We start from the raw sequence: 15,735 nt of genomic DNA, 5'->3' as shown, positions 1-15,735 counted from the left end.
GTGAGAGTGTCAGCCCGCTTGTACTTAAGTCGGCGTTGTGACTTTTGTATTTAATTCGGATACAATTTCTGTGTTTCATCGTCAATAACAAGGTCCAAGTGATACAGTAAACCTAAAGTGAAGCATCGGAATCGAAAACTGGACTCACAGGAGAGGTTCAAATCATAGAATTTTAGAGTGTCTGTTCTCTTGTACTTAAGTCGGCATTGTGACTTTTGTATTGAATTCGGACGCAATTACTGTGTTTTATCGTCAACAAGAAGGTACAAGGCATACAGTAAACCTGAAGTGAAGCATCGGAATCTAAAACTGTACTCACAAGGGAGGTTCAAATCATAGAAAGTTAGAGTGTCAGTCGTCTTGTACTTAAGTCGGCATTGTGACATTTGTATTTAATTCGGATGCAATTTCTGTGCTTCATCGTCAATAAGAAGGTCCAAGGGATACAGTAAACCTGAAGTGAAGCATCGGAATCAAAAACTGGACTCACAGGAGGGGTTCAAATCATAGAAAGTTAGAGTGTCAGTCCTCTTGTACTTAAGTTGGCATTTTGGGTATTGTATTAAATTTGGATACAATTTCTGTGTTTCATCGTCTATAAGAACGTCCAAGGGATACAGTAAACCCGAAGTGAAGCATCGGAATCAAAAACTGGACTCACAGGAGAGGTTCAAATCATAGAAAGTTCGAGTGGCAGTCCTCTTGTACTTAAGTCGGCATTGTGCCTTTTGTATTAAATTCGGATGCAATTTCTGTCTTTCATCGTTAATAAGAAGGTCCAAGGGATACAGTAAACCTGAAGTGAAGCATCGGAATTTAAAACTGGACTCACAGGAGAGGTTCAAATCATAGAAAGTGAGAGTGTCAGTCCGCTTGTACTTGAGTCGGCGTTGTGACTTTTGTATTAAATTCGGATGCAATTTCTGTGTTTCATCGTCAATAAGAAGGTCCAAGGGATACAGTAATCCTGAAGTGAAGCATCGGAATCTAAAACTGAACTCACAGGAGAGGTTCAAATCATAGAAAGTTCGAGTGTCATTCCTCTTGTACTTAAGTCGGCATTGTGACTTTTGTATTAAATTCGGATGCAATTTCTGTGTTTCATCGTCAATAAGAAGGACCTAGGGATACAGTAAACCTGATGTGAAGCATCGGAATCTAAAACTGGACTCACAGGAGAGGTTCAGTTCATAGAAAGTTAGAGTGTCAGTCTTCTTGTACTTAAGTCGGCATTGTGCCTTTTGTATTAAATTCGGATGCAATTTCTGTGTTTCATCGTCAATGAGAAGGTCCAAGGGATACAGTAAACCTGAAGTTAAGCATCGGAATCGAAAAGTGGACTCACAGGAAAGGTTCAAATCATAGAAAGTTAGAGTATCAGTTCACTTGTACTCAAGTCGGCATTGTGACTTTTGTATAAAATTCGGATGCAATTTCTGAGCTTCATCGTCAATAAGAAGGTCCAAGGGGTTCAGTAAAACTGAAGTGAAGCATCGGAATCTAAAACTGGACTCACAGGAGAGGTTCAAATCATAGAAAGTGAGAGTGTCAGCCCGCTTGTACTAAAGTCGGCGTTGTGACTTTTGTATTTAATTCGGATGCAATTTCTGTGTTTCATCGTCAAAAACAAGGTCCAAGTGATACAGTAAACCTAAAGTGAAGCATCGGAATCGAAAACTGGACTCACAGCAGAGGTTCAAATCATAGAATTTTAGAGTGTCTGTTCTCTTGTACTTAAGTCGGCATTGTGACTTTTGTATTGAATTCGGACGCAATTACTGTGTTTTATCGTCTATAAGAAGGTACAAGGCATACAGTAAACCTGAAGTGAAGCATCGGAATCTAAAACTGTACTCACAAGAGAGGTTCAAATCATAGAAAGTTAGAGTGTCAGTCGTCTTGTACTTAAGTCGGCATTGTGACATTTGTATTTAATTCGGATGCAATTTCTGTGCTTCATCGTCAATAAGAAGGTCCAAGGGATACAGTAAACCTGAAGTGAAGCATCGGAATCAAAAACTGGACTCACAGGAGGGGTTCAAATCATAGAAAGTTAGAGTGTCAGTCCTCTTGTACTTAAGTTGGCATTTTGGGTATTGTATTAAATTTGGATACAATTTCTGTGTTTCATCGTCTATAAGAACGTCCAAGGGATACAGTAAACCTAAAGTGAAGCATCGGAATCAAAAACTGGACTCACAGGAGAGGTTCAAATCATAGAAAGTTCGAGTGGCAGTCCTCTTGTACTTAAGTCGGCATTGTGCCTTTTGTATTAAATTCGGATGCAATTTCTGTCTTTCATCGTTAATAAGAAGGTCCAAGGGATACAGTAAACCTGAAGTGAAGCATCGGAATCTAAAACTGGACTCACAGGAGAGGTTCAAATCATAGAAAGTTAGAGAGTCAGACCTCTTGTACTTAAGTCGGCATTGTGACTTTAGTATTATATTCGGATGCAATTTCTGTGTTTCATCGGCAATACGAAGGTCGAAGGGATACAGTAAACCTGAAGTGAAGCATCGGAATCGAAAACTGGGCTCACATTAGAGGTTCAAATTATGGAAAGTGAGAGTGTCAGTCCGCTTTTACTTGAGTCGGCGTTGTGACTTTTGTATTAAATTCGGATGCAATTTCTGTGTTTCATCGTCAATAAGAAGGTCCAAGGGATACAGTAATCCTGAAGTGAAGCATCGGAATCTAAAACTGGACTCACAGGAGAGGTTCAAATCATATAAAGTTCGAGTGTCATTCCTCTTGTACTTAAGTCGGCATTGAGCTTTTTGTATTAAATTCGGATGCAATTTCTGTGTTTCATCGTCAATGTGAAGGTCCAAGGGATACAGTAAACCTGAAGTTAAGCATCGGAATCGAAAACTGGGCTCACAGGAAAGGTTCAAATCATAGAAAGTTAGAGTATCAGTTCACTTGTACTCAAGTCGGCATTGTGACTTTTGTATTGAATTCTAATGCAATTTCTGAGCTTCATCGTCAATAAGAAGGTCCAAGGGATTCAGTAAACCTGAAGTGAAGCATCGGAATCTAAAACTGGACTCACAGGAGAGGTTCAAATCATAGAAAGTTAGAGTGTCAGCCCTCTTGTACTTAAGTCGGCATTGTGACTTTTGTATTTAATTCGGATGCAATTTCTGTGTTTCATCGTCAATATGAATGTTCACGGGATACAGTAGTCCTGAAGTGAAGCATCGGAATCTAAAACTGGACTCACAGGAGAGGTTCAAATCATAGAAAGTTCGAGTGTCAGTCCTCTTGTACTTAAGTCGGCATTGTGCCTTTTGTATTAAATTCAGATGTAATTTCTGTGTTTCATCGTTAATAAGAAGGTCCAAGGGATACAGTAAACCTGAAGTGAAGCATCAGAATCTAAAACTGTACTCACAGAGAGGTTCAAATCATAGAAAGTTAGAGTGTCAGTCCTCTTGTACTTAAGTCGGCATTGTGACTTTTGTATTAAATTCGGATGCAATTTCTGTGTTTCATCGTCAATAAGAAGGTCCTAGGTATACAGTAAACCTGAAGTGAAGTATCGGAATCTAAAACTGGACCCACAGGAGGGGTTCAAATCATAGAAAGTTAGAGTGTCAGTCCTCTTGTACTTAAGTCGGCATTGTGACTTTTGTATTAAATTCGGATGCAATTTCTGTGTTTCATCGTCAATAAGAAGGTCCAAGGGATACAGTAAACTTGAAGTGAAGCATCGGAATCTAAAACTGGATTCACAGGAGAGATTCAAATCATAGAGAGTTAGAGTGTCAGTCCTCTTGGACTTAAGTCGGCATTGAGACTTTTGTATTAAATTGGGATGCAATTTCTGTGTTTCATCGTCAATAAGAAGGTCCAAGGGATACAGTAAACCTGAAGTGAAGCATCGGAATCTAAAACTGGACTCACAGGAGAGGTTCAGTTCATAGAAAGTTAGAGAGTCAGACCTCCTGTACTTAAGTCGGCATTGTGACTTTTGTATTATTTTCGGATGCAATTTCTGTATTTCATCGGCAATACGAAGGTCGAAGGGATACAGTAAACCTGAAGCTAAGCATCGGAATCGAAAACTGGACTCACAGGAGAGGTTCAAATCATAGAAAGTGAGAGTGTCAGTCCGCTTGTACTTAAGTCGGCGTTGTGACTTTTGTATTTCATTCGGATGCAATTTCTGTGTTTCATCGTCAATAACAAGGTCCAAGTGATACAGTAAACCTAAAGTGAAGCATCGGAATCGAAAACTGGACTCACAGGAGAGGTTCAAATCATAGAATTTTAGAGTGTCTGTTCTCTTGTACTTAAGTCGGCATTGTGACTTTTGTATTGAATTCGGACGCAATTACTGTGTTTTATCGTCAACAAGAAGGTACAAGGCGTACAGTAAACCTGAAGTGAAGCATCGGAATCTAAAGCTGTACTCACAAGAGAGGTTCAAATCATAGAAAATTAGAGTGTCAGTCGTCTTGTACTTAAGTCGGCATTGTGACATTTGTATTTAATTCGGATGCAATTTCTGTGCTTCATCGTCAATACGAAGGTCCAAGGGATACAGTAAACCTGAAGTGAAGCATCGGAATCAAAAACTGGACTCACAGGAGGGGTTCAAATCATAGAAAGTTAGAGTGTCAGTCCTCTTGTACTTAAGTTGGCATTTTGGGTATTATATTAAATTTGGATACAATTTCTGTGTTTCATCGTCTATAAGAACGTCCAAGGGATACAGTAAACCCGAAGTAAAGCATCGGAATCAAAAACTGGACTCACAGGAGAGGTTCAAATCATAGAAAGTTCGAGTGGCAGTCCTCTTGTACTTAAGTCGGCATTGTGCCTTTTGTATTAAATTCGGATGCAATTTCTGTCTTTCATCGTTAATAAGAAGGTGCAAGGGATACAGTAAACCTGAAGTGAAGCATCGGAATCTAAAACTGGACTCACAGGAGCGGTTCAAATCATAGAAAGTTAGAGAGTCAGACCTCTTGTACTTATGTCGGCATTGTGACTTTTGTATTAAATTCGGATGCAATTTCTGTGTTTCATCAGCAATATGAAGGTCGAAGGGATACAGTAAACCTGAAGTGAAGCATCGGAATCGAAAACTGGGCTCACATTAGAGGTTCAAATTATGGAAAGTGAGAGTGTCAGTCCGCTTGTACTTGAGTCGGCGTTGTGACTTTTGTATTACATTCGGATGCAATTTCTGTGTTTCATCGTCAATAAGAAGGTCCAAGGGATACAGTAATCCTGAAGTGAAGCATCGGAATCTAAAACTGGACTCACAGGAGAGGTTCAAATCATATAAAGTTCGAGTGTCATTCCTCTTGTACTTAAGTCGGCATTGAGCTTTTTGTATTAAATTCGGATGCAATTTCTGTGTTTCATCGTCAATGTGAAGGTCCAAGGGATACAGTAAACCTGAAGTTAAGCATCGGAATCGAAAACTGGGCTCACAGGAAAGGTTCAAATCATAGAAAGTTAGAGTATCAGTTCACTTGTACTCAAGTCGGCATTGTGACTTTTGTATTGAATTCTAATGCAATTTCTGAGCTTCATCGTCAATAAGAAGGTCCAAGGGATTCAGTAAACCTGAAGTGAAGCATCGGAATCTAAAACTGGACTCACAGGAGAGGTTCAAATCATAGAAAGTTAGAGTGTCAGCCCTCTTGTACTTAAGTCGGCATTGTGACTTTTGTATTTAATTCGGATGCAATTTCTGTGTTTCATCGTCAATAAGAATGTTCACGGGATACAGTAGTCCTGAAGTGAAGCATCGGAATCTAAAACTGGACTCACAGGAGAGGTTCAAATCATAGAAAGTTCGAGTGTCAGTCCTCTTGTACTTAAGTCGGCATTGTGCCTTTTGTATTAAATTCAGATGCAATTTCTGTGTTTCATCGTTAATAAGAAGGTCCAAGGGATACAGTAAACCTGAAGTGAAGCATCAGAATCTAAAACTGTACTCACAGAGAGGTTCAAATCATAGAAAGTTAGAGTGTCAGTCCTCTTGTACTTAAGTCGGCATTGTGACTTTTGTATTAAATTCGGATGCAATTTCTGTGTTTCATCGTCAATAAGAAGGTCCTAGGTATACAGTAAACCTGAAGTGAAGTATCGGAATCTAAAACTGGACCCACAGGAGGGGTTCAAATCATAGAAAGTTAGAGTGTCAGTCCTCTTGTACTTAAGTCGGCATTGTGACTTTTGTATTAAATTCGGATGCAATTTCTGTGTTTCATCGTCAATAAGAAGGTCCAAGGGATACAGTAAACTTGAAGTGAAGCATCGGAATCTAAAACTGGATTCACAGGAGAGATTCAAATCATAGAGAGTTAGAGTGTCAGTCAACTTGGACTTAAGTCGGCATTGAGACTTTTGTATTAAATTGGGATGCAATTTCTGTGTTTCATCGTCAATAAGAAGGTCCAAGGGATACAGTAAACCTGAAGTGAAGCATCGGAATCTAAAACTGGACTCACAGGAGAGGTTCAGTTCATAGAAAGTTAGAGAGTCAGACCTCCTGTACTTAAGTCGGCATTGTGACTTTTGTATTATTTTCGGATGCAATTTCTGTATTTCATCGGCAATACGAAGGTCGAAGGGATACAGTAAACCTGAAGCTAAGCATCGGAATCGAAAACTGGACTCACAGGAGAGGTTCAAATCATAGAAAGTGAGAGTGTCAGTCCGCTTGTACTTAAGTCGGCGTTGTGACTTTTGTATTTAATTCGGATGCAATTTCTGTGTTTCATCGTCAATAACAAGGTCCAAGTGATACAGTAAACCTAAAGTGAAGCATCGGAATCGAAAACTGGACTCACAGGAGAGGTTCAAATCATAGAATTTTAGAGTGTCTGTTCTCTTGTACTTAAGTCGGCATTGTGACTTTTGTATTGAATTCGGACGCAATTACTGTGTTTTATCGTCAACAAGAAGGTACAAGGCGTACAGTAAACCTGAAGTGAAGCATCGGAATCTAAAACTGTACTCACAAGAGAGGTTCAAATCATAGAAAATTAGAGTGTCAGTCGTCTTGTACTTAAGTCGGCATTGTGACATTTGTATTTAATTCGGATGCAATTTCTGTGCTTCATCGTCAATAAGAAGGTCCAAGGGATACAGTAAACCTGAAGTGAAGCATCGGAATCAAAAACTGGACTCACAGGAGGGGTTCAAATCATAGAAAGTTAGAGTGTCAGTCCTCTTGTACTTAAGTTGGCATTTTGGGTATTGTATTAAATTTGGATACAATTTCTGTGTTTCATCGTCTATAAGAACGTCCAAGGGATACAGTAAACCCGAAGTAAAGCATCCGAATCAAAAACTGGACTCACAGGAGAGGTTCAAATCATAGAAAGTTCGAGTGGCAGTCCTCTTGTACTTAAGTCGGCATTGTGCCTTTTGTATTAAATTCGGATGCAATTTCTGTCTTTCATCGTTAATAAGAAGGTGCAAGGGATACAGTAAACCTGAAGTGAAGCATCGGAATCTAAAACTGGACTCACAGGAGAGGTTCAAATCATAGAAAGTTAGAGAGTCAGACCTCTTGTACTTAAGTCGGCATTGTGACTTTTGTATTAAATTCGGATGCAATTTCTGTGTTTCATCGGCAATACGAAGGTCGAAGGGATACAGTAAACCTGAAGTGAAGCATCGGAATCGAAAACTGGGCACACATTAGAGGTTCAAATTATGGAAAGTGAGAGTGTCAGTCCGCTTGTACTTGAGTCGGCGTTGTGACTTTTGTATTAAATTCGGATGCAATTTCTGTGTTTCATCGTCAATAAGAAGGTCCAAGGGATACAGTAATCCTGAAGTGAAGCATCGGAATCTAAAACTGGACTCACAGGAGAGGTTCAAATCATAGAAAGTTCGAGTGTCATTCCTCTAGTACTTAAGTCGGCATTGTGTTCTTTGTATTAAATTCGGATGCAATTTCTGTGTTTCATCGTCAATAAGAATGTTCACGGGATACAGTAGTCCTGAAGTGAAGCATCGGAATCTAAAACTGGACTCACAGGAGAGGTTCAAATCATAGAAATTTAGAGTGTCAGTCCTCTTGTACTTAAGTCGGCATTGTGACTTTTGTATTAAATTCGGATGCAATTTCTGTGTTTCATCGTCAATAAGAAGGTCCAAGGGATACAGTAAACCTGAAGTGAAGCATTGGAATCTAAAACTGGACTCACAGGAGAGGTTCAAATCATAGAAAGTTAGAGAGTGAGACCTCTTCTACTTAAGTCGGCATTGTGACTTTTATATTATTTTCGGATGCAATTTCTGTGTTTCATCGGCAATACGAAGGTCTAAGGGATACAGTAAACCTGAAGTGAAGCATCGCAATCGAAAACTGGACTCACAGGAGAGGTTCAGATCATAGACAGTTAGAGAGTCAGTCCTCTTGTACTTAAGTCGGCATTTTGGCTATTATATTAAATTCGGATGCAATTTCTGTGTTTCTTCGTCTATAAGAACGTCCATGGGATACAGTAAACCTGAAGTGAAGCATCGGAATCTAAAACTGACACTAAATAGAGGTTCAAATCATAGAAAGTTCGAGTGGCAGTCCTCTTGTACTTAAGTCGGCATTGTGCCTTTTGTATTAAATTCGGATGCAATTTCTGTGTTTCATCGTTAATAAGAAGGTCCAAGGGATACAGTAAACCTGAAGTGAAGCATCGGAATCTAAAACTGTACTCACAGAGAGGTTCAAATCATAGAAAGTTAGAGTGTCAGTCCTCTTGTACTTAAGTCGGCATTGTGACTTTTGTATTAAATTCGGATGCAATTTCTGTGTTTCATCGTCAGTAAGAAGGTCCAAGGGATACAGTAAACCTGAAGTGAAGCATCGGAATCTAAAACTGGATTCACAGGAGAAATTGAAATCATAGAGAGTTAGAGTGTCAGTCCTCTTGTACTTAAGTCGGCATTGAGACTTTTGTATTAAATTGGGATGCAATTTCTGTGTTTCATCGTCAATAAGAAGGTCCAAGGGATACAATAAACCTGAAGTGAAGCATCGGAATCTAAAACTGGACTCACAGGAGAGTTTCAGTTAATAGAAAGTTAGAGAGTCAGACCTCTTGTACTTAAGTCGGCATTGTGACTTTTGTATTATTTTCGGATGCAATTTCTGTATTTCATCGGCAATACGAAGGTCGAAGGGATACAGTAAACCTGAAGCTAAGCATCGGAATCGAAAACTGGACTCACAGGAGAGGTTCAAATCATAGAAAGTGAGAGTGTCAGTCCTCTTGTACTTAAGTCGGCATTTTGGGTATTGTATTAAATTTGGATGCAATTTCTGTGTTTCATCGTCTATAAGAACGTCCAAGGGATACAGTAAACCCGAAGTGAAGCATCGGAATCAAAACCTGGACTCACAGGAGAGGTTCAAATCATAGAAAGTTCGAGTGGCAGTCCTCTTGTACTTAAGTCGGCATTGTGCCTTTTGTATTAAATTCGGATGCAATTTCTGTGTTTCATCGTTAATAAGAAGGTCCAAGGGATACAGTAAACCTGAAGTGAAGCACCGGAATCTAAAACTGGACTCACAGGAGAGGTTCAAATCATAGAAAGTTCGGGTGTCATTCCTCTTGTACTTAAATCGGCATTGTGCCTTTTGTATTAAATTCGGATGCAATTTCTGTGTTTCATCGGCAATACGAAGGTCGAAGGGATACAGTAAACCTGAAGTGAAGCATCGGAATCGAAAACTGGACTCACATCAGAGGTTCAAATTATAGAAAGTGAGAGTGTCAGTCCGCATGTACTTAAGTCGGCGTTGTGACTTTTGTATTAAATTCGGATGCAATTTCTGTGTTTCATCGTCAATAAGAAGGTCCAAGGGATACAGTAATCCTGAAGTGAAGCATCGGAATCTAAAACTGGACTCACAGGAGAGGTTCAAATCATAGAAAGTTCGGGTGTCATTCCTCTTGTACTTAAGTCGGCATTGTGCTTTTTGTATTAAATTCGGATGCAATTTCTGTGTTTCATCGTCAATGAGAAGGGCCAAGGGATACAGTAAACCTGAAATTAAGCATCGGAATCGAAAACTGGACTCTCAGGAGAGGTTCATATCATAGAAAGTTAGAGTGTCAGTCCTCGTGTACTTAAGTCGGGATTGAGACTTTTGTATTTAATTCAGATGCAATATCTGTGTTTCATCGTCAATAAGAAGGTCCAAGGGATACAGTAAACCTGAAGTTGAGCATCGAAATATAAAACTGGACTCACTGGAGAGGTTCAAATCATAGAAAGTGAGAGTGTCAGTCCGCTTGTACTTAAGTCGGCGTTGTGACTTTTGTATTTAATTCGGATGCAATTTCTGTCTTTCATGGTCAATAACAAGGTCCAAGTGATACAGTAAACCTAAAGTGAAGCATCGGAATCGAAATCTGGACTCACAGGAGAGGTTCAAATCATAGAATGTTAGAGTGTCTGTCCTCTTGTACTTAAGTCGGCATTGTGACTTTTGTATTGAATTCGGACGCAATTACTGTGTTTTATCGTCAACAAGAAGGTCTAAGGCATACAGTAAACCTGAAGTGAAGTATCGGAATCTAAAACTGTACTCACAGAGAGGTTCAAATCATAGAAAGTTAGAGTGTCGGTCCTCATGTACTTAAGTCGGCATTGTGACTTTTTTATTTAATTCGGATGCAACTTCTGTGCTTCATCGTCAATAAGAAAGTCCAAGGGATACAGTAAACCTGAAGTGAAGCATCGGAATCAAAAACTGGACTCACAGGAGAGGTTCAAATCATAGAAAGTTAGAGTGTCAGTCCTCTTGTACTTAAGTCGGCATTTTGGGTATTGTATTAAATTTGGATGCAATTTCTGTGTTTCATCGTCTATAAGAACGTCCAAGGGATACAGTAAACCCGAAGTGAAGCATCGGATTCTAAAACTGGACTCACAGGAGAGGTTCAAATCATAGAAAGTTCGAGTGGCAGTCCTCTTGTACTTGAGTCGGCATTGTGCCTTTTGTATTAAATTCGGATGCAATTTCTGTGTTTCATCGTTAATCAGAAGGTCCAAGGGATATAGTAAACCTGAAGTGAAGCATCGGAATCTAAAACTGGACTCACAGGAGAGGTTCAAATCATAGAAAGTTAGAGAGTCAGACCTCTTGTACTTTAGTCTGCAATGTGACTTTTGTATTATATTCGGATGCAATTTCTGTGTTTCATCATCAATGAGAAGGTCCAAGGGATAAAGTAAACCTGAAGTTAAGCATCGGAATCGAAAACTGGACTCACAGGAAAGGTTCAAATCATAGAAAGTGAGAGTGTCAGTCCGCGTGTACTTAAGTCGGCGTTGTGACTTTTGTATTTAATTCGGATGCAATTTCTGTGTTTCATCGTCAATAACAAGGTCCAAGTGGTACAGTATACCTAAAGTGAAGCATCGGAATCGAAAACTGGACTCACAGGAGAGGTTCAAATCATAGAAAGTTCGAGTGTCATTCCTCTTGTACTTAAGTCGGCATTGTGACTTTTGTATTAAATTCGGATGTAATTTCTGTGTTTCATCGTCATTAAGAAGGACCTAGGGATACAGTAAACCTGATGTGAAGCATCGGAATCTAAAACTGGACTCACAGGAGAGGTTAAAATCATAGAAAGTTAGAGTGTCAGTCTTCTTGTACTTAAGTCGGCATTGTGCCTTTTGTATTAAATTCGGATGCAATTTCTGTGTTTCATCGTCAATGAGAAGGTCCAAGGGATACAGTAAACCTGAAGTTAAGCATCGGAATCGAAAACTGGACTCACAGGAAAGGTTCAAATCATAGAAAGTGAGAGTGTCAGTCCGCGTGTACTTAAGTCGGCGTTGTGACTTTTGTATTTAATTCGGATGCAATTTCTGTGTTTCATCGTCAATAACAAGGTCCAAGTGATACAGTAAACCTAAAGTGAAGCATCGGAATCTAAAACTGGACTCACAGGAGGGGTTCAAATCATAGAAAGTTAGAGTGTCAGCCCTCTTGTACTTAAGTCGGCATTGTGACTTTTGTATTTAATTCGGATGCAATTTCTGTGTTTCATCGTCAATAAGAATGTTCACGGGTTACAGTAGTCCTGAAGTGAAGCATCGGAATCTAAAACTGGACTCACAGGAGAGGTTCAAATCATAGAAATTTGGAGTGTCAGTCCTCTTGTACTTAAGTCGGCATTGTGACTTTTGTATTAAATTCAGATGCAATTTCTGTGTTTCATCGTCAATAAGAAGGTCCAAGGGATACAGTAAACCTGAAGTGAAGCATCGGAATCTAAAACTGGACTCACAGGAGAAGTTCAAATCATAGAAAGTTAGAGAGTGAGACCTCTTCTACTTAAGTCGGCATTGTGACTTTTATATTATATTCGGATGCAATTTCTGTGTTTCATCGGCAATACGAAGGTCGAAGGGATACAGTAAACCTGAAGTGAAGCATCGCAATCGAAAACTGGACTCACAGGAGAGGTTCAAATCATAGACAGTTAGAGTGTCAGTCCTCTTGTACTGAGGTCGGCATTTTGGGTATTATATTAAATTCGGATGCAATTTCTATGTTTCTTCGTCTATAAGAACGTCCATGGGATACAGTAAACCTGAAGTGAAGCATCGGAATCTAAAACTGACTCTAAAGAGAGGTTCAAATCATAGAAAGTTCGAGTGGCAGTCCTCTTGTACTTAAGTCGGCATTGTGCCTTTTGTATTAAATTCGGATGTAATTTCTGTGTTTCATCGTTAATAAGAAGGTCCAAGGGATACAGTAAACCTGAAGTGAAGCATCGGAATCTAAAACTGGACTCACAGGAGAGGTTCAATTCATAGAAAGTTAGAGAGTCAGGCCTCTTGTACTTAAGTCGGCATTGTGACTTTTGTATTATTTTCGGATGCAATTTCTGTATTTCATCGGCAATACGAAGGTCGAAGGGATACAGTAAACCTGAAGCTAAGCATCGGAATCGAAAACTGGACTCACTGGAGAGGTTCAAATCATAGAAAGTGAGAGTGTCAGTCCGCTTGTACTTAAGTCGGCGTTGTGACTTTAGTATTTAATTCGGATGCAATTTCTGTGTTTAATCGTCAATAAGAAGGTCGAAGTGATACAGTAAACCTAAAGTGAAGCATCGGAATCGAAAACTGGACTCACAGGAGAGGTTCAAATCATAGAATGTTAGAGTGTCTGGCCTCTTGTACTTAAGTCGGCATTGTAACTTTTGTATTTAATTCGGATGCAATTTCTGTGTTTCATCGTCAATAAGAAGGTCCAAGGGATACAGTAAACCTGAAGTGAAGCATCGGAATCCAAAACTGGACTCACAGGAGATGTTCAAATCATAGAAAGTTAGAGTGTCAGTCCTCTTGTACTTCAGTCGGCATTTTGGTATTGTATTAAATTCGGATGCAATTTCTGTGTTTCATCGTCGATAAGAACGTCCAAGGGATACCGTAAACCTGAAGTGAAGCATCGGAATCATAAACTGGACTCAAAGGAGGGGTTCAAATCATAGAAAGTTCGAGTGGCAGTCCTCTTGTACTTAAGTCGGCATTGTGCCTTTTGTATTAAATTCGGATGCAATTTCTGTGTTTCATCGTTAATAAGAAGGTCCAAGGGATACAGTAAACCTGAAGTGAAGCATCGGAATTTAAAAGTGGACTCACAGGAGAGGTTCAAATCATAGAAAGTTAGAGAGTCAGACCTCTTGTACTTAAGTCGGCATTGTGACTTTTGTATTATATTCGGATGCAATTTCTGTGTTTCATCGGCAATACTAAGGTCGAAGGGATACAGTAAACCTGAAGTGAAGCATCGGAATCGAAAACTGGACTCACATTAGAGGTTCAAATTATAGAAAGTGAGAGTGTCAGTCCGCATGTACTTAAGTCGGCGTTGTGACTTTTGTATTTAAATCGGATGCAATTTCTGTCTTTCATCGTCAATAACAAGGTCCAAGTGATACAGTAAACCTAAAGTGAAGCATCGGAATCGAAATGTGGACTCACAGGAGAGGTTCAAATCATAGAATGTTAGAGTGTCTGTCCTCTTGTACTTAAGTCGGCATTGTGACTTTTGTGTTGAATTCGGACGCAATTACTGTGTTTTATCGTCAACAAGAAGGTCTAAGGCATACAGTAAACCTGAAGTGAAGCATCGGAATCTAAAACTGTACTCACAGAGAGGTTCAAATCATAGAAAGTTAGAGTGTCAGTCCTCATGTACTTAAGTCGGCATTGTGACTTTTTTATTTAATTCGGATGCAATTTCTGTGCTTCATCGTCAATAAGAAAGTCCAAGGGATACAGTAAACCTGAAGTGAAGCATCGGAATCAAAAACTGGACTCACAGGAGAGGTTCAAATCATAGAAAGTTAGAGTGTCAGTCCTCTTGTACTTAAGTCGGCATTTTGGGTATTGTATTAAATTTGGATGCAATTTCTGTGTTTCATCGTCTATAAGAACGTCCAAGGGATACAGTAAACCCGAAGTGAAGCATCGGATTCTAAAACTGGACTCACAGGAGAGGGTCAAATCATAGAAAGTTCGAGTGGCAGTCCTCTTGTACTTAAGTCGGCATTGTGCCTTTTGTATTAAATTCGGATGCAATTTCTGTGTTTCATCGTTAATCAGAAGGTCCAAGGGATACAGTAAACCTGAAGTGAAGCATCGGAATCGAAAACTGGACTCACAGGAAAGGTTCAAATCATAGAAAGTGAGAGTGTCAGTCCGCGTGTACTTAAGTCGGCGTTGTGACTTTTGTATTTAATTCGGATGCAATTTCTGTGTTTCATCGTCAATAACAAGGTCCAAGTGATACAGTAAACCTAAAGTGAAGCATCGGAATCTAAAACTGGACTCACAGGAGGGGTTCAAATCATAGAAAGTTAGAGTGTCAGCCCTCTTGTACTTAAGTCGGCATTGTGACTTTTGTATTTAATTCGGATGCAATTTCTGTGTTTCATCGTCAATAAGAATGTTCACGGGTTACAGTAGTCCTGAAGTGAAGCATCGGAATCTAAAACTGGACTCACAGGAGAGGTTCAAATCATAGAAATTTGGAGTGTCAGTCCTCTTGTACTTAAGTCGGCATTGTGACTTTTGTATTAAATTCAGATGCAATTTCTGTGTTTCATCGTCAATAAGAAGGTCCAAGGGATACAGTAAACCTGAAGTGAAGCATCGGAATCTAAAACTGGACTCACAGGAGAAGTTCAAATCATAGAAAGTTAGAGAGTGAGACCTCTTCTACTTAAGTCGGCATTGTGACTTTTATATTATATTCGGATGCAATTTCTGTGTTTCATCGGCAATACGAAGGTCGAAGGGATACAGTAAACCTGAAGTGAAGCATCGCAATCGAAAACTGGACTCACAGGAGAGGTTCAAATCATAGACAGTTAGAGTGTCAGTCCTCTTGTACTGAGGTCGGCATTTTGGGTATTATATTAAATTCGGATGCAATTTCTATGTTTCTTCGTCTATAAGAACGTCCATGGGATACAGTAAACCTGAAGTGAAGCATCGGAATCTAAAACTGACTCTAAAGAGAGGTTCAAATCATAGAAAGTTCGAGTGGCAGTCCTCTTGTACTTAAGTCGGCATTGTGCCTTTTGTATTAAATTCGGATGTAATTTCTGTGTTTCATCGTTAATAAGAAGGTCCAAGGGATACAGTAAACCTGAAGTGAAGCATCGGAATCTAAAACTGGACTCACAGGAGAGGTTCAATTCATAGAAAGTTAGAGAGTCA

Source organism: Schistocerca americana, chromosome 10 (genome assembly GCF_021461395.2).
Source record: "Schistocerca americana isolate TAMUIC-IGC-003095 chromosome 10, iqSchAmer2.1, whole genome shotgun sequence".
Taxonomy (NCBI): Eukaryota; Metazoa; Arthropoda; class Insecta; order Orthoptera; family Acrididae; genus Schistocerca; species Schistocerca americana.
Note: the sequence above shows the minus strand (reverse complement) of the source record.